The sequence below is a fragment of the Pogoniulus pusillus genome, chromosome Z (genome assembly GCF_015220805.1).
Source record: "Pogoniulus pusillus isolate bPogPus1 chromosome Z, bPogPus1.pri, whole genome shotgun sequence".
Lineage (NCBI taxonomy): Eukaryota > Metazoa > Chordata > Aves > Piciformes > Lybiidae > Pogoniulus > Pogoniulus pusillus.
This window is the reverse complement of record NC_087309.1, coordinates 46,119,494-46,146,073: the sequence shown is the minus strand read 5'-3', so window position 1 is coordinate 46,146,073 and position 26,580 is coordinate 46,119,494.

Genomic DNA, 26,580 nt, shown 5'->3' with positions numbered 1-26,580 from the left:
AGTGGGGCCTTTAGGTCCCTTCTGATAGATTCCACAATAGGAAGCGTGTTCAGAGAAGCCCCATTCTGCCCTTAAGGGATCCTGTGGGTGTAGTGGGCCCAGTTTCTGGTAGGCCTTTAACTCGTCCTTAAGGGTTTTAAGGCTCTCACCGTGTTTTGCTGTCCAATCCCAGGCCTTGTGCTTTTTCAGCAGATCATACAGTGGCCTGGCAATCACCGAGAAGCCGGGAATATGCTTCCTCCAATATCCAAGGGTTCCCAATAACTTCTGCAGTTCCTTTTTGTTCCCGGGGATTTGGCCCTTTTCAATTTCCTCCAGGGTGTCAGCAGGCACTGCCACTGCTCCTGCTATCCACCAGGCCCCAAGGAATTTGATTTCCTGTCCTGGGCCTTGGCACTTGGCAGAGGGGATGTCTAACCCATTCTGGGTCAGCAGTTCCCAGATGGCTTTTGCTACGGAGCCCACCTGGTCTTTGTTGTCCCCACCCACTAATATGTCATCTATATATTGATAAATGACAACGCCTTCTGGGACCTTGATAGTGTCCAGAAGCACTGCCAGTGCATTGTGGGCAATGGTAGGAGAGTGCTTGTACCCCTGGGGTAAACGGTTAAAGGTGTACTGAATCCCCTGCCAGGTAAAAGCAAACTGAGGCTTATCCTCCTCTCTCAGGGGAATCATGAAAAACATATCCCGGATGTCCAGGGCAGCCATCCACGAGTGGGATGCAGCCTGAATGGCTGTGACCACTGAGGTTAGGCTAGGCACTGCTGCTGCGAGGGGAGGAGTATTAGCATTCAGCTTCCTATAATCTATTGTTAGTCTCCAGCGCCCATCCGGTTTTTTTAACGGGCCAGACCGGGGAATTATATGGAGAGTGAGTCCTACAGATTATCTGTCTCCTCTCCAAGTCGGCAATCACCTCAGAGATGCCTTGCCTGGCTGTTGCAGGTAAGGGATATTGAGATGCATAGGTGATGCCAGCTTGAGGTAACGCTGGAGCCAACTGCAAGGTGTTTACATGGGCTGTTCTCACCTTCCTTGACTCCACCCCGTAGGCACCGAAGCTCCAAAGAGAGCCGTTTGGAAGATGCCACCTCTTGCCAGCCAGCACATCAAAACCCAATATATTCCCCGGGTAGGGGCTTAAGGCAACTTCCACCAAGGTGCTGCGTTTGTCCCCTGGGAGCCACACCCTTGTTTTAGCTAGGTAGCAGCTATCAGGTGCCCCTGTAACACCTTGTATTCTTATCCTTTTACGGGATGGATATATCCCCAGGCTCTTTGCCAATTCTAAGTTTAAAACACTAATTTGAGCACCTGTGTCAATTAGGAATTTTACGGCCGTTCTACCGGGTCCAGTCGGGATTAGGATAAAGGGCTCATCGTTGTCAGACCATTGACAGATGTTTACAAAGCGGTGACAGAGGCCTGACGCAGTCACCGCCTCATTTAGTTTTTTGACTCCTGCCGGGAAGGCAAGGAAGAGTTAACCTTCCTACCCGGAGAAGCAGCTGAAACAGTCGCGGGGGGGCTGCCGCGTCTGGGCGTGCCGCTCCCGGAGCCACCGCTGGGCGAGCCGCTGTCGCTGGCCCTGGGTTTCTCACGGCTGCCTCTGGATTTTGCAGCCGATTTCTGAAGGCACCGCACTAGATCCTTCAGCTGCCAGTCTGCCAGCTGCCTTAAAACAGTCTTTGGTACCCCTAAAGTCAGGGCTTGTCTATACCAGCTGTTCTTTTCTCTGGGTCTCCAGTCACTCTGTTGGTCTCTGCCCCTTCCCCTCGGGGAGAAGCCTGCAAGACCCGTCCCCCTGGGGGGGCAGTCCTGCACTGGCCGGACCTGCCTGCGCAGAGTCCTGGGATTTTCTGGGGGAGAAGCACGAGACTGTCTCTCCCCAGCCCCTTTTCCTTCAGGAGACCCAAACCCAAACTGCAGCCCGTGGGCATTCAAGTCAGTTAACAGTTCAGCCCAAGTCATTACGTGCTCTTTAGCACCATCGTTCTCTGCATTTTCTCCAAGCACACGTTCAATTTTCTCAACATTCTTCATTAGTTGGATTTGCAGAGTTGCTGGCAAACCCTTCATAATAGGGTGCAGTCTCTCCGGGTCCACAGGGGCATAAAACGGGCAATCGTAATGTCCCTTATCATAGATAGCCTGGACACAGGCAAGTCTGCGGAGAGCAGTGATGAGCTCAGAGGAGCTGGTGACCTTTAGTTCCGTCGGCTCCCCCCGGTAGGCTGGACGGACACTGCTTGCCCAGTATGCTATCCGAGCGGTGAGGCTGTGTGTCCCCTCGGGTTCACGTGTCAGGAACACATCGTCCCCCCAGTCTCCAGCAGCTTCCTGCGAGTCTAGAAGGACCCGGTCCCCACCGGCTCGGGACACTCGATACACATAGTCAGCGACTGAGTCCCCAGGATCTCTCGCATATTTGACTTGTAAGTCACTGAGCTGTGCATCTGTGAACTGTTTTTTGATCACGGTGGTCCCTGCAGCGCCTTTCCTGCCCTTCACGGACTCAATTCTTATCACAGGCAGCACGTGCCTCTGCACCGCGGCGCCCTCCTCACCGGAGCTCTCTTCTCCGCTAGCTACGGGAGAGTCCGGTCGGGACCTGCGCTTTCTGCGTGGCTTTGAGGCTTTCTGCCGCGCAGAGGCATGTGCAGAGGAATTCTCTGAGTCTCTGGCAGAGTCTTTTGTGCCTGGTTTCGGGGAACTTCTCTCCCCCGAAGAGCCCCTCGGGGCATTCTCTGCCTTTCTCCCCGATTCCCGCGAATCACTCCATTCAAATTCAGACACGGAGACCGAAGAGGTGGTGTCTGCAGGCGTTACAAGCCTTTCTTTCATCCGGGCAGTCAGTGCCGCGGTCAGGCTCTTTGTCTGCGCCAGCATGCTTTCCCAGATACTTTGGCATTTAGCTTTTTCGGCTAATAAATCCTTTTCCAAGGCCTGAATTCTTTTTTCATAATTTTCAAATTCGGCCAGAGTCTGGGTCACGACTGACCCCAGAACAACAGAGAAATGCTCCGTTGGAGACTCAGAAATCACAGGGTCTGAGCGCTCAGCTAATTTCTCCAGGATTTTCTCCGGATTTTTACAATTTTTCTGAGCCCAAATTAAATCAAGCCCTGTGATTAGGCATCCCTTTTCTTGTAGAAATTCTATGATTGAACTACCCTGCATACACTGCGCCATAATGTTGCGGAGGGCAGTAATAATTCGTGGCCGAGAAGAAAATTTATCAAAAATAGATATTTTTTATTTTTACAAAACCCGCCCCCACAACTATATATACAAAGATTAATTTCGTTTGATAAACAGGTTAAGTTGCATGAGAACTCTACGAGGATACCATTAATAATCTGACTATATATATTTGGAAGTCAGTTTTTGGAAAAGGAATCTGCTATTAATTAATAGCGGTTTCTTACTAAATTAAGCTAAGCCAAATAACTCACTCAGGCTGGCTCGTGCAGTCGGTCTTCCTCCTCCAGCGGCTACAGGAGTCGTTAAGGGTCGTTAGGCAGACAAAGGTGTGCCTAACACCAAGGCAAGTCCTTTGGTCTCTCTGCAGTCCAGGCACAGGAGAGTGAGCGAACTCGTCCAGGCACAGGCAAAATCCAAAAGCGGGAACCCCAAAGGCGGGAAGACCCCCAATATTTATACCCTTCGCTAGACAAAGGGCAGAGTTACCACACTTTAGGCGTGAAAGCGCACGGCCAATCCCAGCCTGGCTCCAGCGCGGGAACTCACGGGGCAGTCGCCGCCCCCTTCTCGGCTGCAGGGCAGGCGAGGGGGGGGGGAAACCAGGCGGCTTTTCCCCTTTCCCCCCGAAGTCCGGGCAGGAGAGGAAATTAGGGGTACAGGACTCCAGGACACTCTGGTCTTCTGTAAGACCTTTAACAGTCCCCCACAATATTTTTCTCTGTAAATTGGAGAGATGGGGATTTGGATGGACTGTTCGGTAGGTAAGGTATTGATTGGATGGTTATATCCAGAGGGTAGTTGTCAGTAGCTCTCCAGGTGGAGAACAGTGATGAGTGCTGTCCCTCAGGGGCCCATATTTGGACTAGTGCTGTTTAATATTCTCATCAATTACACTGACAGTAGGATTGAGTGCACCCTTAGCAAGTATGCAGATGGTACCAAGCTAAGTGGTAGCTGACATGCATGATGGATGGGATGCCATTCAGAGGTTCATGGAAAAGCTTGGGCAGCAGGCCTGTGTGAACCTCATAAGGTTCTTGCACTTAGGTTGTGGCAATCCCCAGGCTCATTAGGCGGGCTTTAAACTAGATATGAAGGGGGTGGTGAGGCAATTACTCCCTCTGAGAAGGAGAGAGTGGGAAGGAAACTAGGGACAATTGAGGAATTGAGAGCCCAGCTGAAGTGCATCTACACCAATGCATGCAGCTTGGGTAACAAGCAGGAGGAACTGGAAGTCCTGGTCCACCAGGGTGACTATGATAGAGTTGCCATTTCAGAAACTTGGTGGGATGACAGGCATGACTGGGCTGCTATACTGGGGGGATATAACCTCTTCAGGAGAGATAGGCAAGGGAGAAGAGGAGGTGGGGTGGCCCTGTATATTAGGGAGTCACTCCTTGCCACAGAGCTTGAGGTGAGGGATGAAGGGGTTGAGAGTTTGTGGGTTAAAACCAGAGGGAGGACAAACAAATCTGACATCCTGGTTGGAGTCTGTTATAGACCACCCAACCAGGATGAGGAAACAGATGAGATATTTTACAAACAGTTGGAGTCTGTCTCAAGATCGTCAGATCCTGTCCTTGTGGGTGACTTAACCTGCCAGATATCTGCTGGGAACTTAATTCAGCAGGGAGGAGGCAGTCCAGGAGATTTCTAGAGTGCATGGAGGACAGCTTCATGACCCAGCTGTTAAGTGAGCCTACTAGGGGTCAAGCTCAGCTTGACCTGCTGCTCTCCAACAGAGAAGGGCTGGTAGGAGATGTGACAGTGGGAGGCTGCCTGGGGTGTAGTGGTCACGAGATAGTGGAGTTTTCAACATGCAGGGAGATAGGGAGGCACTACAACAAAACTCTCACCTTGGACTTTCGGAGGACAAACTTCAATTTGCTTAAGAAACTTATTTCCAAAGTCCCCTGGGCAGCAGTCCTTGAGAACAAAGGGGTCCAGGATGGTTGGACCTACTTTAAACAGGAGCAGTTCCCATGTGCTGAAAGATGAGCTGGCGGGGAAGGCGACCAGCCTGGATGAGTAAACAGCTCCTGAAGGAATTGGGGGAAAAAAAGAAGGTGTATCACCTTTGGAAGGAGGGGAAGGCTTCTCCTGACGTGTTTAAGGAGGTAGCCAGATTATGCAGGAGAAAAATTAGAGAGGCTAAGGCCCAGCTAGAACTTAGGCTGCCACTTCCATGAAAGATAACAAAACCACTTTTATAAATGTATCAACGCTAAAAGGAAGGGCAAGAAGAGCCTCCACTGCTTACTGGACCAGGAGGGGAACACTGTAACTAATGACGAAGAAAAGGCTGAGGCCCTGAATGCCTTCTTCGCCTCAGTTTTCAACAGTAAGGAGGGAGGAGTTCAGGGCAAGTGGCCTCTTGAACTGGGGGATGGGGTCGGGGAGTGATGTGTTCCCCTGGAAATTCATGAAGAATTAGTTCAGGACCTGATGAGCCATCTGGACACCCACAAGTCCATGGGACCAGATGGGATCCATCCCAGGGTGCTGAGAGAGGTGGCAGCTGAGCTGGCCAAGCCACTCTCCATCATTTTCCAGCAGTCCTGGCTCACCGGAGAGGTTCCAGGAGACTGGAAAATGGCCAACGTGGTCCCCATCCACAAGAAGGGTTGGATGGAGGAACCTGGGAACTACAGACCTGTCAGCCTGACCTCAGTGCCAGGGAAACTGATGGAGCAGGTTATCTTGGGGGTGATAAGAGCGCACCTGAGGGATGGCAAAGGGCTCAGGTCCAGCCAACATGTTTTTAGGAAGGGCAAATCCTGCCTTTCCAACCTGATCTCCTTCTATGATCAGGTGACCCGCTTGGTGGATGTGGGGAGGCCTGTGGATGTGGTCTATCTGGACTTCAGCAAGGCCTTTGACACTGTCCCCCACAGCAAACTGCTGGCTAAGCTGTCAGCCCATGGCTTGGATGGCAACACTCTGTGCTGGGTTAGGAACTGGCTGGAGGGCCGAGCCCAGAGAGTGGTGGTGAATGGTGCCACATCCAGCTGGTGGATGTCACTAGCAGTGTCCCTCAGGGATCAGTGCTGGGCCCCATCCTCTTTAACATCTTCATAGATGGTCTGGATGAGGGCATGGAGTCAGTCATCAGCAAGTTTGCAGATGACACCAAGCTGGGGGCAGATGTGGCTGGGTTGGAGGGCAGAAGGGCTCTGCAGCGGGACCTTGACCACATGGACAGATGGGCTGAGTCCAATGGGATGGCGTTCAATAGCTCCAAGTGCCAGGTGCTGCACTTTGGCCACAACAACCCCATGCAGAGATACAGGCTGGGGTCAGAGTGGCTGGAGAGCAGCCAAACAGAGAGGGATCTGGGGGTGCTGATTGATACCCGCCTGAACATGAGCCAGCAGTGTGCCCAGGTGGCCAAGAGAGCCAGTGGCATCCTGGCCTGCATCAGGAATGGTGTGGCCAGCAGGAGCAGGGAGGTCATTCTGCCCCTGTACTCTGCACTGGTTAGACCACACCTTGAGTCCTGTGTTCAGTTCTGGGCCCCCCAGTTTAGGAGGGACATTGAGATGCTTGAGCGTGTCCAGAGAAGGGCGATGAGGCTGGTGAGAGGCCTTGAGCACAGCCCTATGAGGAGAGGCTGAGGGAGCTGGGATTGTTTAGCCTGGAGAAGAGGAGGCTCAGGGGTGACCTTATTGCTGTCTACAACTACCTGAAGGGTGGTTATGTCCAGGAGGAGGTTGCTCTCTTCTCTCAGGTGGCTAGCGCCAGAACGAGAGGACACAGCCTCAGGCTGCACCAGGGGAGATTTAGGCTCGAGGTGAGGAGAAAGTTCTTCACTGAGAGAGTCATTGGACACTGGAATGGGCTGCCCGGGGAGGTGGTGGAGTCGCCGTCCCTGGGGCTGTTCAAGGCAGGATTGAACGTGGCACTTAGTGCCATGGTCTAGCCTTGAGCTCTGTGGTAAAAGGTTGGACTTGATCTGTGAGGTCTCTTCCAACCCTGATAATACTGTGATACTGTGATACTGTGAAAAATGGAGGTTTGAGAGCCCCCCTGAGGGGAATGACTTGGGAATACTGGTGATGAAAAGCTAGACATAGTCCAACAATGTGCGCTTGCAGCAGAGGAAGCCAACTGGGCTGCCTCGAAAGAAGTGTAGCTGGCAAGTTGAAGGTTTCCACTCTGATGAGAGCCCATTTAGAGTACTGCTGTGGAGTCCTCAGCACAGGAAAGACATGGGCTTTCTGGACTGGGTCCAGAGGAGGGCCATGAAAATGATCAAAAGGCTGGAACACCCCTCCTATGCGGAGAGGCTGAGAGAGTTGATCTTGTTCATCCTGGAGAACAAGAGGCTCTAGGGAGACCTTATTGCAGTCTGTCAAAACCTAGAGGGAGCTAAGAAAGATGGGAACAAACTTTTTTGTCGTGACTTTTGTGATAGGATGAGAGGGTAGATTTAGACTAGATATAAGGCAGAATACTTTTACTGTAGGGATGGTAAAACACTGGAGAAAGTTCCCCAGGGAGATGAGAGAAGCCCTGGAAATGTTCAGAGTCAGGTTGGTCAGGATTTGGAGCAACCTGATCTAGTTACTGATGATCCTGATCACCACATGGGGGTTGGGCTAGATGTCCTTTAAAGATCTCTTCCAACCCAAACCATTCTATGAGTCTATGTTTCTGTGATTTTATGGTTTTAGATAGGTTAAATGCCTCCAAAAATATTTGAGTTCATAAACGCCAGGTACCAGTGAAAGGCAGGAAACTGAGTTTTTTCTCATTAAGAATTTGAATTTATTAAAATCATGAAGCTTAAAAGAAGATGTGTTCATACACACGTAAGCATATTTTCTTCCTTTCAGTTGTTCCCTAGTTTTACCCTCTTAATAAAGTTGAATTGTCTTATTTTAACTAAACTAAAAATGATACGATAATTTCTTTTGCCACAGTAGATGCCAGTCAGTCAAGCCAAGATACCATGTAACATAAAATTTTCATAACATAATTTTTACAGTCAATATGACCTGTAAACTTTTTATGATGTAATAATAGCACATGCAGCTCTGACTTCCCACATCTACTTGGGTGGACAACCGACTATTCAAACTGAAAATCCTTAGGGCAAATGTGGTGATTTTTGTTGGGTTGGTTTGTTTGTTTGTTGGTTTGGTTTTTTTGTATCTTCAAGGATGAGCATGACAGAGACTGGATCTGTGACTGGAACTCTTAAATTGTGCTATGGTTTAACAACACCAGTGAAAACACACAGCTAGTATGTAACCATAACTTTATATTAAATTACAGTCTTCAGGCAATGCTTTGTCCTTTGGTCATGATAACCACTGTGGCAAATTCTTGCTGCAACACCTCTTTTTCCCTGCTGCGGGAGTCTAAGATCTGTGATTAGGTATACCTCAGTTTTTTGTTTTGATGTGCTTTTTTATTGCCACTTGGTTAGATTGTTATTATCAATGCTATATAAACACCAATATTTGTGTATTTTTATGTTGACAGTGTTATACTTTACGCAAGGTAGGCTGCGGTTCCTCATGGAAGGTGTAACACATAAAAATCATTGTGAATTAATATGCAGTGTAAAAAATAAGGATTATAAGAAGCTGTTATAATAACAAATAGTAAAATCCTATACTTCCACACACACACAAAAAAAAAAAAAAGTCAAAACTCCATGTGCTAGTTTGAGCCTAGCTTGAATGTTTTGGTGAGAAGAACTAGATTGCAGGCTGTGAAAGGAAAACAATGGTGATATCTACTTCACTCATAGGCTTACTGAGAGTTACAAGAAGAAGAATCAAAACATAGATAAGGCACTCAGCTTCTCCTGCAGGGGATCTCTGAGCTGCATCTCTCTAACCTCACCCTTCATTTCTCTGCCATTTTTCTGATTAATCCACTTTGCTTCCTAACCCCCTGGCTGAGCCTCCATTCTTCCTTGGGACTGGGGTAAGGTTGAGAGGGGCAGGGGAAAGGCGTAGGGGTGGTTGGGAGCCCCTCCTGGGGACTCAGGTTTCTGGGAGGGCTGCTGTGTTTCTGTATTACCTTTTACCTTGTATATTTCTGTATATAACTGCAGATACTGTAAATATCTGCTTGTATATTGTGCTAAGCTGTAAACAATAAGCTTCATTCATATTTCCAGAGCAGGCTGAGTCTAGTCTGGGTGATTTCCAAAGTGTGGGGGAGTAGGGAACACCCAAACCATCACACCCCATTAAATTCTTACTGTTTGTAAGATGAGGTGAATTGGTGAGATGTTAGTGCTTTGTGAGCAAATGTAGTTGGCTACACTGGTCTTTATTCAATGGGGCTATAGAAATCCATGTGGTAAGGACATTTTGCTGTCCTTTAAAGATGCATTCTTAGAAGTATGATTCTGCATTTATAGAATGGAGAAAGAAAACATTTAAATATTGTTTTTTAAAAGGAATTAATTTAAAACATTGGGAAATGTATGTCTTTAAAGTATCTAAAGAGATGGCTAAAATAATCTAAATAGGAAGGCCTTTGTGCTCTGTATGTTCTCACAGCCAGGCAACATGTTAATGAGAAGGTAAGCAATGAGTCAAAGAAATCACATTTCCTACCTGGACTGTGATCTGTGTCAGGTTGGCAGTGAGAGCCTGTGGTGGAGGGGCAGCAGCCCCAAAACTGAGGCTTCACCATGCCTCTACATGCCCAGACATGTTTTTCTGCCAGGACCCACGAGGCAGCAAACAAATTGTGTAACACACACACGCCCAGCCCGTGTGCCCCTGGGGTCCGCCCAGGTAATCTCCTATTGGGAGGTCCAGGCATGTCTCCACTGCCTACTGGGGCAAGGTTTGGCTTACGTCCAGCCTGATTGGTCATTTTAGATATCCAACGAGCCACGAATCTCAGCCCAGAGCCTATAAAGAGGGGTGCACAGAAGCACTACGTGTTCAGTCTGTTCAGACAGTCCAGACTGTTTACCAGTTCAGAAGCTTAGAGCATCTAGACTCAGCTCTGATCCACAGCAGCACCTTGCTGCCCTGACCTGCTTGCATTGGCCTAGACAAAGGATCAGGCCTGACTCACCTGCAAGCATTACTGAGGCCCAGACCTCATGCACTGATCTCAAGGCACAGTCAAGCTACCTGCGAGCCCTTTGAGAAGCAGAGCACATTCATGCCTGCACTTCATACATATATGGGGAGCCGAGACCCCCTGCCTAAGGCCTAGAGCTATCTTGATTCATCTATGGAGTTAAATCTCCATGCAGCACGGCATAGACCCTGCTTGCCTGGCATAAATACTACTTGCCAGCTCTCCTGTAACTCTGGAAAGACCCAGAGCCAGCAGACCCCTTTCCCGATGGTCTGCAAACCTGCAAACGCAGCTTGCTAGCTACCAGACCGTGTCAGAGGTTACATGGGCAAATCCTTCTGCTGCACCTGGAATCCTGCCAGCTGACCATCCCTGGACACACAGCTTCCAGAAGAAGCAGCTCCGAGGCAGAGATCACCCCAGGAGAGAAGGTTAGAGAAACTCTATTTACCCCAGAGACTGGGAAGGCTGGGAAAACCTTTATCATTCCTGCAAGCTGGGACAGACTCCAGCTACAAGACCCCAGTACTGGGCACATGCTGAGACAGATTCCCGGGAGGGTGATTAATGATTAATACTCAAGAGCATCACACCTAAGTAAGCTTTAAACCTTTGTAATATAAGTTATCTCTACCTAAAGAGCACACACAGTTACAGCCCTTGCTGGGCAAACACTAGAGTGGTTAAGAGGCATTAAGCCCAAGAAATCTTTCTCTCTGTCAATAATTGTTAATAATTTGATATTTCCACTTAATAATCAATGCCTGTAAATATATATATATCCCAAGCTATTTTCATAAACTTGCAATGAACCAGATTTCATAATGGTTAGGGGTGGTGTAAATTTGTAAATATTAATTTTAATAAATAATTCTATAAAAAAATCAAAACAGCCTCAAATTAATTTCTCACCTCCCCCTAACAGGGGAAGAATAGAGAAATCCCCTCTACAACAGAGCCTACTTGGGCTAGTGCTTGAAAAGCTCCAGGAGAACAGCTGGAGAGTATTGTGCCTTCCTCTTAGCCACACACTTGCCCTGCACTTTTCTGTTCCTGGTCAGTCAGTTGTGCCAGCAGCATAATCTGTCGCTGCTATGGATGCTTCTGAATAATCCTGGGGTACAGGCATTTCCTGAAGCAACCCACTGGTGGTGCTGCATTGAAGTGTCACATCACTAATCAAAAAGAGCTAAAGGTAGTATTTCTGTGTCTCGAGAGGAACCAGTAGATGCCATTAGCAGACTCATGGCCACTATTGTGAAAAATTGTACGTCTGCTTTGGCATCTTCTTAACATAACACTTTTAAAATAAAGCAGGAATGTCAGGAAAATTGTATTTTCAGATATTCATGAGGTTGGATTGTCAGCGATCATCAGGAGCTCATCTAAATGGATGGTCCTGCTCGGTTAGAATCCTACACTGCACAGGATGCATGTGTTTCACACAGTGCCTTGTAGAAAGCAGATACATGGGGACAGCCACAGAATCCAGCTTTTGGTATCCGCTTTGTCTTTTCCTTTTCCCTCTTTCCTTTTCCCCTTTCCTTTTTTTCCTTTTCCTTTTCCCCTTTCCTTTCCCTTTCTTTTCCCTTTCCTTCATTTTTCTTTCTCTTTCCCTTTCCCTCCTTTCTCTGTCCCTTTCCCTTTCTCTTGCCCTCCTTTCCATTTCCCTCCTTTCCCTTTCCCTCCTTTCCCTCTCCCTCCTTTCCCTCTCCCTCCTTTCCTTCCTTTCCCCTTTTTTTCCCCGTTCCCTTCTCCTTCCCCTTTCCCTTCCCCGTTCCTATTTTCTCTTACTATCTACTATTTCCGACTTTTCTTCAAACTGCATTTACTTATGCACATTTTGGTACTTGCTTAGCCTTTGTACTTTTTTCTGTAGTAAGAGTTTTAAAGCATGTTCTTTATACCTTTTGCAATTTTTTTGGATCTCTTGCCAAGATACTAATATTCTTGTATTCTGGTTTTTGCTTATCATTTTCTCATTTATATCCTCCCCTCTCCCCAGTCTGGCACTGCTGTTCTTTCATTTATCTGCTAAGTATCTCTTCTTTCCTTTAAACCTCACTATCTCTCTTATTTTTCTAAGCTGGACAGAATCATGCAGAGAATAGCTCCTGCTCACTATAAAAATATACTTTATGTAAAGCAAAGTACTGACTGTGCTCCCAGACAGTGGGCCATCAAATAGGAAAAAAATCTGCTAAATCCCGGGTTGAAAGTGCAGATTGTAAACGCAAGAGGCTTAAACGACCAGCAGAGGGAGAGATTTCCATGGTTAAACTCCCTCGGTTAGGAATATCCTGATTCCAGCCCCAGTGCCAGCAGAAGTGCAAGCATAAAGCTTGTGAGGTGTGTAACAGAAAAAGATGGCTAGAGCAAAACATGTAAACTACTTAAACAAAAAGCACTATCTTGAAATGGCTGCAATTCTTATTTAACTAATGAAATAATCGAGGAATTTGAGAGGTAAGAATACAGAAAATAATGGTTAATTGACTAGAAATGTGAGATATTAATGAGGACATAATTTTAATTAATGGTTGTGATATTTATCTTCAAGATTGCTACGACTCAAGTATGGATGAAATGCGATTAGGTCTTTAATAAGGAAATACAATTAATTACTAAAACATGTAGTTTTAAAATATCAGTTCATTGTAAACTGAAATGATATGTCTTGCTGAAATGCTTATCAGTTAATAAATTTTCACTACTAACTGTGAAATGAGGTAGAACTCATCATGGCTTTGGTCTTTATGAGCTGTCTTAAGGCTATCTAGTAGTAACATTCAAAGGGAGAATGCTTATCATAATGAGTTGCAAAATATTAACAATAATTTCACAGTAGCTGTAGCTGAGGGAGGGAGGTCTATTATGTGTCATATAATACCGAGGCAGGATGCTTCCCTTAAAAATCTCATCTCAATCTGGGAACCACCAATGAGCAAGATACTACAAATACTGTCATCTGACAAAACAGAAGCATTAAATCAAGTGATGGACACCTGTGACTTACTTAACAGCCTGTTGCAGCCTGAATATAGACTCTGAACAAGCAGTTTGATAACATCAGCTAAATTTGTATTCTCAGAAAGGGAGATGATAATTAGGTAATGTTTTAATCTCAATTTATTTTCTTATCTAGGTTACACATAATTTAGATATTAACAGAAAATTAAAATTTCAAAAGATAAAGCAGATTAAAATTGTTAGCTGTGAAAAACAATAAAACTGAAGTATTAAGAGAGGTGAAAGTCTGTAGGAATTGGCACTCTCATAAGAACACAAAGATTAGTATGAAGATTTCTGTGTTATCTCATTGAGTCTGATCAACAGGTAACATCCATAAGAGCAAATTTACATGTTGACAAAAGTATGACTGGTGGGTGACCCACTAGCTATTTCTGGCTCTAGCCACTGTGGTTATTTTGATATAGAATTAAGAAAGCCTGTTCTTGTGAACTGCTTATACAGATACAGGGTTTGAAAGACATGATGTCACAATATCACATCAAATACATGATGGAGCATTTTTGTCAGACTGAGTGTCCAGAAGTGCTTAGCCAAGTGTTATTTTGAGGATTTTTTTTTTTTTAATTTGAGACAGTTCCTTCTATTTGGTGGGAACAGGTTTCTAAGGAGACTTAATAGCTTATTTTAGGGTGACTGATATGATTAGGAAAAAAAGAGTGTTTCAAAAAGGTGATCTTCTTTAAAAAGAGACATCATCAGACTTCAGTCAGCATCCCAGTAACATGATAGAAGGGTCTTAAGTATTTGCAAGAGCAAGACTTTATTCAGACATGTTACTATACTCATTTACCTTATATCTACCCACAGCATTATCTTCAGCAGCAGCAGGAATTTGCATTAATTTTTTGGTACCAAAAAACGTCCTCTACATGCACCACTCCAAGGTTATTTAACTTCCAGATAACTGTCCAATGAAATCTGATTGGGTTTTTTTGTTTGTTTGTTTGTTTTTTAATGCATGATACATTGATGGCACTGTAATCATGTATGTTAACTGCTGGCTAAGCTGTCAGCCCATGGCTTGGATGGCAACACTCTGTGCTGGGTTAGGAACTGGCTGGAGGGCCGAGCCCAGAGAGTAGTGGTGAATGGTGCCACATCCAGCTGGCAGCTGTCACTAGTGGTGTCCCTCAGGGATCTGTGCTGGGCCCCATCCTCTTTAACATCTTCATAGATGATCTGGATGAGGGCATGGAGTCAGTCATCAGCAAGTTTGCAGATGACACCAAGCTGGGGGCAGATGTGACTGGGTTGGAGGGCAGAAGGGCTCTGCAGCGGGACCTTGACCGCCTGGACAGATGGGCAGAGTCCAATGGGATGGCGTTCAATAGCTCCAAGTGCAGGGTGCTGCACTTTGGCCACAACAACCCCATGCAGAGATACAGGCTGGGGTCAGAGTGGCTGGAGAGCAGCCAGACAGAGAGGGATCTGGGGGTGCTGATTGATACCTGCCTGAACATGAGCCAGCAGTGTGCCCAGGTGGCCAAGAGAGCCAGTGGCATCCTGGCCTGCATCAGGAATGGTGTGGCCAGCAGGAGCAGGGAGGTCATTCTGCCCCTGTACTCTGCACTGGTTAGACCACACCTTGAGTCCTGTGTTCAGTTCTGGGCCCCCCAGTTTAGGAAGGACATTGAGATGCTTGAGCGTGTCCAGAGAAGGGTGACAAGGCTGGTGAGAGGCCTTGAGCACAAGCCCTATGAGGAGAGGCTGAGGGAGCTGGGATTGTTTAGCCTGGAGGAGGCTCAGGGGTGACCTTATTGCTGTCTACAACTACCTGAGGGGAGGTTGTAGCCAGGAGGAGGTTGCTCTCTTCTCTCAGGTGGCCAGCACCAGAACGAGAGAACACAGCCTCAAGCTATGCCAGGGGAAATTTAGGCTTGAGGTGAGGAGAAAGTTCTTCACTGAGAGAGTCATTGGACACTGGAATGGGCTGCCCAGGCAGGTGGTGGAGTCGCTGTCCCTGGAGCTGTTCAAGGTAAGATTGGACATGGCACTTGGTGCCATGGTCTAGCCTTGAGCTCTATGGTAAGGGGTTGGACTTGATGATCTATGAGGTCTCTTCCACCTTGATGATACTGTGATACTGTATAGGGTTAACACTCCAGAGGGAGTAAACCCTGAACCTGACTCTAGGTGATGGTTAGCCCACTCCCCCTTCCTGTCGTATAAAAGCAGGGGGACTTCCTGTTTCTCACTCTCTGCATCTCCCTGCCTCGATCATAGCACCATTACCAGCTGTATTACCACATGGCCATCACCCACGAGACAGACAAAGCCACCATCACAAACTCAGGTTGTATTTATACCTTTTGTATTTTGCTTTCCCTTCCCTACATCCTTTGTAACTTCCCTACCTCACATACCTCTTTTAAGTTATTGTTAAACTTTTCTTTTTAACTTCCAAATTGAGTGAGATTCATTTATTTGGGTGTGCTTATCTTTCCTTTCTCTCCACTTCTAATTCCTTTCTCTGGGAAAGGAGGGGGAAGAGGGAAGGGCACTCTAGAAATTGTTATTGGTTCTGTCAAATTTATATGAGTCTCTGGAAATTTAAATTAGAACCGAGACAACTCCCAGCATTGTCTCACCATCAAAGTGTCTTCAAAATATCACGGAATCACACAATGTTAGGAGCTGGAGGGACCTTGGAAGATTATCTAGATCGACGACCCTGCAGGGTAAGATCACTTATACTAGATCACGCAGGAATGCATCCTGTTGGATTTTGAGTATCTCCAGAGAGGGAGACTCCAGAACCCCCTGGGCAGCCTGTTGCAGTGTTCTGTTGCCCTCGTAGTGAAAACATTTTTCCTCGTGTTTCCATGGAATTTCCTATGCCTCAACTTCGACCCATTACCCCTTGTCCTATCATTGGGCATCACCAAGAAGATCCTGGCTACATCTTCTTGGCACTCACTATTTACATATTTATAATCATTAGTGAGGCCACCCCTCAGCCTCCTCCTCTCCAAACTAGAGAGCCCCAGCTCGCTCAATCTTTCCTTGTAAGGAAGATGTTCCACTTCCTTAAGCATTTTTGTGGCTCTATGCTGGACTCTCTCAAACAGTTCCCTGTCTTTCTTGAATTGAGGGGCCCAGAACTGGACATAATGTTCCAGATGTGGCCTCACCAGGAGGTGATCTTACTAGTCACTCTCCTTCTAATACACCCCAGGATAACATTGGCCTTAGCTACAAGAGCACATTTCTGGCTTACGGTCAACCTTCCATCTATCAGATCTCCAGGTCCTTTTCCCCTTCACTACTCTCCAGCAGGTCAGTCCCTGACCTATACTGATGCATGGGGCTGTTCTTTCCCAGGTGCAAGACTCTACACTTGCCCTATCCTCTAAAAGACACACTTCACCTGGTATTATTTGTATTCTGATTATATTCTTTCTAGGGAAAATGGTGCACGATGGAAGAGACTGTTAATGTAAATTGCCTAAAAATCTTATATTCAGGTTTTGTATGTTTTCAGGAGGATGTCAGATCTGCAATAACAGAACAATCAAAATGACTGGCACATTGTTTTTTATCTGATTTTTGCAGGAATTAATAACTTACCACTTGGATGCTTTTGGCAGGCTTTAAAAGACATTGGTACCTACTGAAAGAGGAAACACAGTATTTATAATTAGATTTTTCCCAAGAGCAGTTATTAGTAGTACAAATAGGTATTTTCTTTTGACATAAGTTTCATTTCCCTATTATTCCCTCCCTTAAGACCCTTCTTTGTTCTGGTGTACATTGTTCTAGACATTTGGCTAAAGATCTTCTGTGCATTCATTGTTACTGTTTCTGTAGTCACTATTTTATAGCTGCCAGCTTACTACCAGTAATATTTACCTTGAAAAGAACTTGTAGTAGTTTAAAAGGATAAAGGTGGATGTTATTGCTTATTTTGTATATTGACTTGTTTGTCATTTTACAAACTTTATATATCACCCTGGAGCCCATTTTGAGTTGGAATGTCATGTGGTATCAATGTATTTGCCAAAGTATAGTAATGGTGTGGTTTCTCAAAGCTCTAAGGTAGCAACATTTGAGAAAGTGAGGTCCAATATTTCTTTAATGTAACAAATGTTTTAATATATGCTCAATAAGTATTTGCACAAATAACAGGTAAATAAAAATCTTACATCTACTGCAAAGATATGATAAAGGTTGGCACCCATGTTGCTCCTCTACAGAAAGTCATTTGTCCCCTCTCCTACATCAGACAGGACTGATGGTATATTCTCTAAGTTGTACTGGGATGCTGAAGATTGTCTGGCTCCTTTCCCCAGAAGCCTAGGAAGAATCAAGTCTCAGCAGCCAACAAGACAGAGTTCCCTGAAAGCGTCTGGGTACTGTCTGGTACTGTTTGCGAGTGAATACTTGAAAGTCTCTTGTAATTCTGCCATAAGCAGAAAGAGCTCCTTAAGTCCATCTAGTGGGCAAGCGGTATATTGACCGCAAGCAGCGTTTGACTGCAGGAATCTTCTCTTCCAGTTCAGTTAACAATTATGTGTTTTGCTAGTTATTATCTGTAGAATGTTTCCAGTGTGAATAACCAGTTATTATTGTTAAAATTAGTGGTCAAGGGGGTGGCAAGAATTCAGAATATCAAAATTAATAAATTATATTAATTTTGGAAAAAATACCATCTCACATTAATTAGTTTCCACTTTATAACAATCATGAATAGTGAACATGGATTCACCAAGGAGAAGTCTTGTTTGAACATTCTGATAGCCTTTTACGATGGTATAACTAGATGGATAGATGAGGGGAGAGCAGTGGAAGTGGTCTACCTTGACTTCAGCAAGGCTTTTGGCACTGTCTCCCATGTCATCCTCACAGCCAAGCTTAGGAAGTGCAGATTGGATGATTGGATGGTGAGATGGATTGGGAACTGGTCTCGGAGTGTTGTGGTCAGTAAGCAGAGTCTAGTTAGAGGTTTGTAGATAGTAGTGTCCCTCAGGGATTGGTACTGGGTCCCATCCTATTCAGTATATTCTTCAGTGATCTAGATGAAGGAATAGAGTGTAGCTTCTGCAAGCTTCCTGATGATATGAAACTGGGAGGGATCATTGATATGCCAGAAAGCTCTGCTGCCATCCAATGTGACCTAGACAGGCTGGAGAGCTGATTAGGAAGAAATCTAATAAAACTCAATAAGAACAAGTGTAAAATCCTGCATCTGGGAAAGAACAACTCCATGTATCAGTACAGTTTGGGGGGCTGGTCTGTTGAAGAGCAGCTCTGGGGAAAAGTCCCTGGGAGTTCTGGTGGGCAGCAGGATGACCCCGAGTTAGCAATGTGCCCTAGTGGCCAAGGAGGTGAATGGCATTCTGAAGTGCATCAAGCAGCATTTGGCAAGCAGGTTGAGGATGATTATCTTCCCCTTGTACTTGGCCTGGTGAGGCCGCATCTGGAATACTTTGTCCAGTTCTAGTCTCCCTGGTTCAAGAAGAATAGGGACATTCTTGAAAGGGTACAGAAGACAGCTACAAAGATGACTAGGGGTCTAGAACACCACCCTTATGAGGAAAATCTGAGAGAATTTGGTCTTTTTAGTCTGGAAAATAGAAGACTCAGAGGGCATTTCATGAATACTTATAAATATTTAAAGGGTAATGTGAAGGGAATGGGACCAATCTTTTTTCCAGTGGTACCCAGTGACAGGACAAGGGGTAATGGGCACAAACTTGAACACAGGAAGTTCCATCTAAACATGAAAAATAACTTCTTTAATTTAAGAGCTGGAGAGAGGTAGTGGAGTCTGCATCTCTGGAAGCATTCAAAACTGGCTTGCATGTATTCCTGTACAATTTTCTTTAGGTGAACCTGTCTTGGTAAGGGAGTTGGACTCAATGATTTCCAAAGATCCCTTCCAAGTCCTACCATTGTGAGATTCTGTGATTGCTGAGTACGAGCAGGCATGTGTACTCCAAGGATTTGTCAAACATTATTGTACTGTGAAATTTATTTTCCATTCCTGTTGTAATTTGTTTAAATTTTACCTTTGTTTATAAGATGCCTTCACAGGAGATAACTGAACTTAAGGTGAGGCCTTGAGTTTCTGGCTGATGCTATCAGAATTTACCCTGTGGCAAGGCAAGTGCTTTAGGTGCTATACTTCAAAAATACAAGAAACATGAAGAATAACCATTCTTCCTTCTCCTCTTGGTATCTAGTTTGCATCTTTATTTTAAATGCAAACTGTAACTGTGCTTGTGTGAAGCTAGCTAGAATGTTTTGGTGAGAAGAATTAGATTACAGGCTGTGAAAGGAAAATAATGGTGATGTCTACTTCACTCACAGGCTTGCTGAGATGTACAAGAACAAGAACACACGTATAGGTAAGAGAGTCTCTCTGGACTTTGGGTTGAACTTCTCTGTCTAACCTAGCCTGCCATCGGTGTGACTAATCCATTTGCTTCCTAACCCCCCTGGCCAACCCTCCAAACTACCTTGAGCATAAGGCAAAGTCTTGGGTAAGGTACAGGGGCAGGAGGAAGGTGGAAGGGCAGTTGAGAGCCCCTCCTGGGGACTCAGGTTTCTGGGAGAGCTGTTGTGTTTCTGTATTGCTTTTTAACTTGTATATTTCTGTATATGTTGTAAACATCTGCTTGTATATTGTGCTAAGTTGTAAATATAAAGCTTCATTCAATTTCCAGAGCCGCTGAGTCTAGTCTGGGTGATTCTCTTAAGTGGGGGGGTGGGGGGCAGGTAACACCCAACCATCACAGTAATGTGTCAGTAATGTATGCCTTGAGTGGGGATTTACTAACTTACTCTCTCTGCCAGGTTTCATGTGTAAAGTACACACATCTTCGAATTGGCTGTGGATACTCTCTGCAGCATGTCTGCCTTAACTTTAGCATTTATATCACACCAAACAACAGAATAGAACCATGGAATCATAGAAGCATTAAGGTTGGAAAAGATGGTTGAGTCCACTGTAACCCAGATACCATGACCATTATACTATATCCTGAAGTACCACACAATGCTGGACAATTTTGGGAATGGTGACTCCACCACCTCCTTGGGCAGCCTGTTCCAATGCCTCACACTCATTCAGTAAAGAAAATTTTCCTATTATCCAATCTAAACTTTCCCTGACACAACTTAGGCTTGTTTCCTCTTGTCTCAATGCTGGTTACTTTGGAGAAGAGACCAATGCTGGTTTCACTACAACCTTCTTTTATGTAGTTCTAGAGAGCAATAAGATCTTCCCTTAGCCTTCTCTTTTCCAGACAAAGCACCCTCAGCTGCTCCTCATGTGACATGGCCTCCAAACCCCACACCAGCCTTGTTGCTTTTCTCTGGACACTCTCAAGGTACTCAATATCTTTCTTACGCTGTGGCATTCAGAACTGAACACAATACTCAAGCTATAGCCTCGCCAGGACTGAGTACAGGGGCAGGATCACTTCCCTACTCCTGTTGGACACACTGGTTTTGATACAGGCCAGGATGCCATCAACCTTCTTTGCCACCTGGGCAAACTGCTGGCTCAGATCTTGATAACAGCTCTTAATTATCAACTGCCTTAGGTGGTCACAGATTTTTCCCTGATAAGAAAAAGAACATAATGTGATATCAGTAATACGCAGTGAACCTCCTTCATTCCAGCATGCTGATGAGGGGAGAAACCCAGAAGAGAACCTTGAAAAAGGTGAATTACACTATTCCTTAAACAAACTAAAGCAAATGCAAACCAGGAAAGATAATGGCTTTATGTATCACCTAGGGCCTTTTACAGCTGAAAAGAGGTAGCACCATAACCACAGTTATTGAAGGGCTGGATGCTGTCAATCTCTTTCTTGATTTTAAAGGTATGCAGGACAACACTGAACAATAGGGCGTCAAACCACCTTCTCAGACTTCTACATCGATTAGTCACTTTCAGTAAGAGATTCTAGTTCACTTTCTTATTCTGCAGCCTTGTGGCAAGCCTATAGTTGTTCAGGGAAACAAAGATACATTTGACTTCATCTTTGGCTGAATGTTTTTACCTTTTGACTGCTCATCTCTGATCTGCTGAAGTCAACTACCTGAAATGAAGAAAGAAAGAGATAAGAGTATGGAATAAAAAAAAGGAATAATAGTGCAGCAGCTTGGAATTAAGAGCCATGGAGGGGACACCTGTCTAGCAGTCCACCCAAGAAGGCTTCAATGAGTTTCCAGCTGCCTTATAGATTTGAATATGTAGCTAAATGTTAATATTAATGCTAATTTATCATCAATGTTCTTAAAAGCTTATGGTGGCCTTTAACCCCTTGTTTGGAGAATTAAAATCCCAAGGTACAACATATCAAAGCCTGGATAACTACTTCAATTTCATAATTTCTCTCATCTGGTACCATCTTTACATTAAGAATAAGTGCATTGCTTATTGCTCTTTTGGAATCTTGGATTCATTATACCAAGCTCTAATCCTTCTTGCATTCAAATAGAGTTGTATCAGTAATCAAAACAGAAGGATGGTAAAATAGAAGCAGCACATATGGTAATAAATTCCATGAAAAGAGCACAGACTGTAGCATAAATCTACCATCTGCTCAGATTTACAGACTCTCCTTTTGCTTACCAGATGACAAACAGATAGATTACCCACCCTGTCAACCTCTGCTGAAAGGGATTTTTCCACTGTATAGTAATAAAATTAAAAATTAGCTAGGCTGAAATTTGCCTTATACCTAAGTTTGCCCAGGTGAAACCTCTCAGTGTACAGAAGTCATCTAAGGTGTCCTAGAAAACAAACCCTTCTTCTGCAAACAGAGATGTTACTGAAGAGTCATTGTAAGAGCTAGTGGTTTCTCAAAGCATGGTGCAAGAGAGAGAAAAATGTTTTTGTTAATAAGGAAAATCAGCTGTAATGCAAGCTCACATTTTCAATTTAAAAAGACAACTGAGTGGGAGCACAGCACTATCTTCTTTAGCTAATACTTCACCTTGCCTTGGCTGTTTTTTGAAACTGTGATATCTGCACAGTGGGGCCCTTTGATCCAGGTATTATCCAGAAACCTAATTTAGTTGCTTCTACAGAAAAAAAAGATTTACCTCTGTGCAAAAAGAGGTCAACTCAGTGCTCTTTACTTGCCAAAGTTAAAAATTCTTACATTTGAGCTGGAGTTTCATGCAGCAAAGCAAGGCTGGAAGGGAGCTATTTTCCACATCTTCAGAAGTGGCAGAAATTTGCTTTCCTTTCACTGAAGTCTGCTCCATGCCAATGCATTTGCTGACAGGACTACTGGAAGTACATGGAAGAATCTTAGTTTCTGTAGAAGGAATCTGAATCAGTATCTCCAAAGCTTAACTTTGTTTCTGTCCACTGCTAAATGTGATCAATTAACTAGAAGACAGGTGTCCCCAGTGTTACATATGTATAATGGAATAAGTTCTATACTGCCTTGAATTTTGGAATTGGTGCTCTTAGTGAGGCATTAACACCCTCATGCTTTGCTGTCTTCTTTAAATGCCCTTTCAGATTGATTTGTCACTTCTGAATGTTACATAATTGACACCATTGGTATTTCAAATGTCTGCACTTGACTCTAAGGTTAAGACCTCAGACATAAATTATGTACTTTAGCTGTTTTCTCTGAAATCATGTTCCACATCATGGATCCACATTCTTATTTGGCTCACATATATTTCAATCACAGAGTCACAGCTGCAGGCAGAGGAAGTAGAATCTGAAAGGCCCAATCTGCGAAACTGCTAAGCACACAAAATGTAAGCAATAGAAAAGTTTGAAGCTCAGAAAATGCAGGAAAATTTCTTCACCTTCACTAAGGAAACATAAAAACCAGCAAAACTAAATAAATTGAAATGAGAGAGACAGAAATTTTAGGCACTGGGTAGAATTTTAAGGGATAGTACGGCTAGGATAGGTAGAAGGTTTGCTGGGTGAAAAACTGGCTGGATCTCTGGGCCCAAACAGTGGTGGCAAACTGACTTAAATCCAGTTGTCAGCTGGTCACAAAAGGTGTTCCCCAGGGCTTGGTGTTGAGATGAACTTTCTTTGATATAGTTATCAATGATTTGGGTAAGGAAATTGAGTGCACCTTCAGTAAATTTACAGATGACACTAATCTGGGAGGTAGTGTTGATCTGCTTGGTGGTAAGAAGGCTCTATAGAGGGATCTGGACAGAACCATAGAATCATAGAATGAACCAGGTTGGAAGAGACCTCCAAGATCATCCAATCCAACCTAGCATCCAGCCCTGTCCAATCAACTAGACCATGGCACTAAGTGCCTCATCCAGTCTTTGCTTGAACACCTCCAGGGACAGTGACTCCACCACCTCCCTGGGCAGCCCATTCCAATGCCAATCACTCTCTCTGTTAAGAATTTCCTCCTAACATCCAGCCTATACCTGCCTTGGCACAACTTGAGACTATGTCCCCTTCTTCTATTGTTTGCTGCCTGGGAGAAGAGGCCAACCCCCACCTGGCTACAGCCTCCCTTTGGGTAGTTGTAGACAGCAATGAGGTTCCCCCTAAGCCTCCTCTTCTCCAGGCTAAACAACCCCAGCTCCCTCAGCCTCTCCTCATAGGGTTTATGTTCCAGGCCCCTCACCAGTTTTGTTGCCCTTCTCTGGACACGTTCCAGCACCTCAACATCTCTCTTGAATTGAGGGGCCCAGAAGTGGACACAGGACTCAAGGTGTGGTCTGACCAGTGCTGAGTACAGGGGAAGAATAACCTCCCTTGTCGTACTGGCCACACTGTTCCTGATGCAGGCCAGGATGCCATTGGCTCTCTTGGCCACCTGGGCACACTGCTGGCTCATCTTCAGCTACTATCCAGCAGTACCCCCAGGTCCCTTTCCTCCTGGCTGCTCTCCAGCCATTCTGTCCCCAGCCTGGAGTGCTGCTTGGGGTTGTTGTGGCCAAAGTGCAGAACCCTGCACTTGGCCTTGTTAAATCTCATCCCATTGGCCTCTTCCCACCCATCCAGCCTGTCCAGGTCCCTCTGCAGGGCTCTCCTACCTTCCAACAGATCCACACCTGCTCCTAGCTTGGTGTCATCTGCAAACTTACTGATGCTGGACTCAATCCCCTCGCCCAGATCATTGGTAAAGATATTGAACAGGACTGGGCCCAGTACTGATCCTTGGGGAACACCACTAGTGACAGCTGCCAACTGGATGTGGCACCATTCACCACCACTCTCTGGGCTCTGCCATCCAGCCAGTTCTTGATCCAGCACAGAGTGAATCTGTCCAAACCATGAGCTGCCAGCTTGGCTAGGAGCTTCTTGTGGCAGACAGTGTCAAAGGCTTTGCTGAAGTCCAGGTAGACTACATCCACAGCCTGCCCCACATTCACCAGGCAGGTAACCTGATCATAAAAGGAGATCAGGTTGGTGAGGCAGGACCTGCCCTTCCTAAACCCATGCTGGCTGGGCCTGATCCCTTGGCCATCCTGTAGGTGCTATGTGATGGCACTCAAGATGACCTGTTCCATGACCTTGCCTGGCACTGAGGTCAGGCTCACAGGTCTGTAGTTTTCTGGCTCCTCCTTATGACCCTTCTTGTGGATGGGTATCACATTGGCAGCTTCCAGTCTTTGGGGACCTGTCCAGTGAGCCAGGACTGCTGATAAATGATGGAGAGTGGCTTGGCCAGCTCAGCTGCCAGCTCTCTCAGAACTCTAGGATGGATCCCATCTGGTCCCATGGACTTGTGAGGATCCAAGTGTCTCAGCAGGTCCCTTACTTCTTCCTCATGGATTAGAGAGGGACTCTACTGGTCCCTGCCTCCATCTGCCACTTCAGGAGTCCAGCTGTCCTGGAGACAACCTGTCCCACTATTGAAGACTGAGGCAAAGAAGGTGTTAAAGCACCTCTGCCTTTTCCTCATCCATTGTCACTATGTTCCCCTCTCTATCTAACAAGGACTGGAGGTTGTCCTTGGCCCTTCTCTTGCCATTCATATATTTAAAGAAACACTTTTTATTTTCCTTCACAGCTGTGGCCAGCCTGAGCTCCAAGTGGGCTTTTGCCTCTCTAATTTTTCCTCTACAAGACCTAGCAACTTCCTTGAACTTCTCCTGGGACACCTCCCCACTCTTCCAAAGGTGATACACTCTCTTTTTTGTCTTTAATTCCTTCAGCAGCTCCCTGCCCATCCAGCCTGGCTGCCTCCCTCGTTGGCTCATCTTCCGGCTCAGTGGCACTGCCTGCTCCTGTGCCTTCAGGAGTTCTTTCTTGAAGCAGGTCCAACCTTCCTGGACCCCTTTGTTTCTAAGGGCTATTTCCCAAGGAACTTTCTGAATTAGTTCCTTAAATAGGCTGAAGTCTGCCCTTTGGAAGTCCAGTGTGGAGGTTCTTTTAATGCCCCTCCTGGTTTCTCCATGGATTGAAAACTCTCTAATTTCATGGTCACTGGACCCCAGGCAGCCTCCAACCACCACATCCCCTGCCAGCCCCTCTCTATTTGTGAGCAGCAGGTCAAGCAGGGCTGCCCCCTGGTAGGCTCACGTAACAGCTGGGATAGGAAGTTGTCTTCCACACATTCTAGAAACCTTCTAGACTGCTTCTTCTCTGCAGTGTTTAAGTCCCAGCAGATGTCTGGTAGGTTAAAGTCGCTTACCAGAACCAGGGCAGGTGATCTTGAGGCAGCCTCCAGTTGCTTAAAGAGTAATAAATCAACCTCTTCTTCCTGGTTGGGTGGTCTATAACAGACTCCAACCAGGATATCAGTCTTGTTGGCCTTCCCCTTAATTCTCACCCATAATGACTCAACTTGATCATCTTTGATTTCTACCCCCATGACATCCAGAGCATTCCTAATATGCAGAGCCACTCCCCCACCTCTTCTCCCTTGCCTGTCTCTCCTGAAGAGTCTGTAGCCATTGATTACAGCACTCCAATCATGTGAGCCATCCCACCACGTTTCAGTGATGGTGACAATATCATAGTTTTCCTCCAGCACCAGAGCTTCCAGCTCCTCTTGTTTGTTACCCATACTGCGTGCATTAATGTACATGCACTTCAGCTGGGCTGCTGCTTTTACCCCTAGCTCTAGCCTACTGTCCTCAGTTTCCTTTGATTTATCTCTAGTGGTGTCATGTTTAACCCACTGCCCCTTCCACTCTAGTTTAAAGTCCTCTCAACAAGCCCAGCCAGCTCATGTGCCAGGGTCCTTCTCCCCTTCTGTGTCAGTTGTACCCCATCTGTTGCTTGCAGACCTGTGGCAAGATGAAGTTCCCCAATATCAAAGAATCCGAAGTTATGTCGGAGGCACCAACCTCTGAGCCACTTGTTCATCAAAT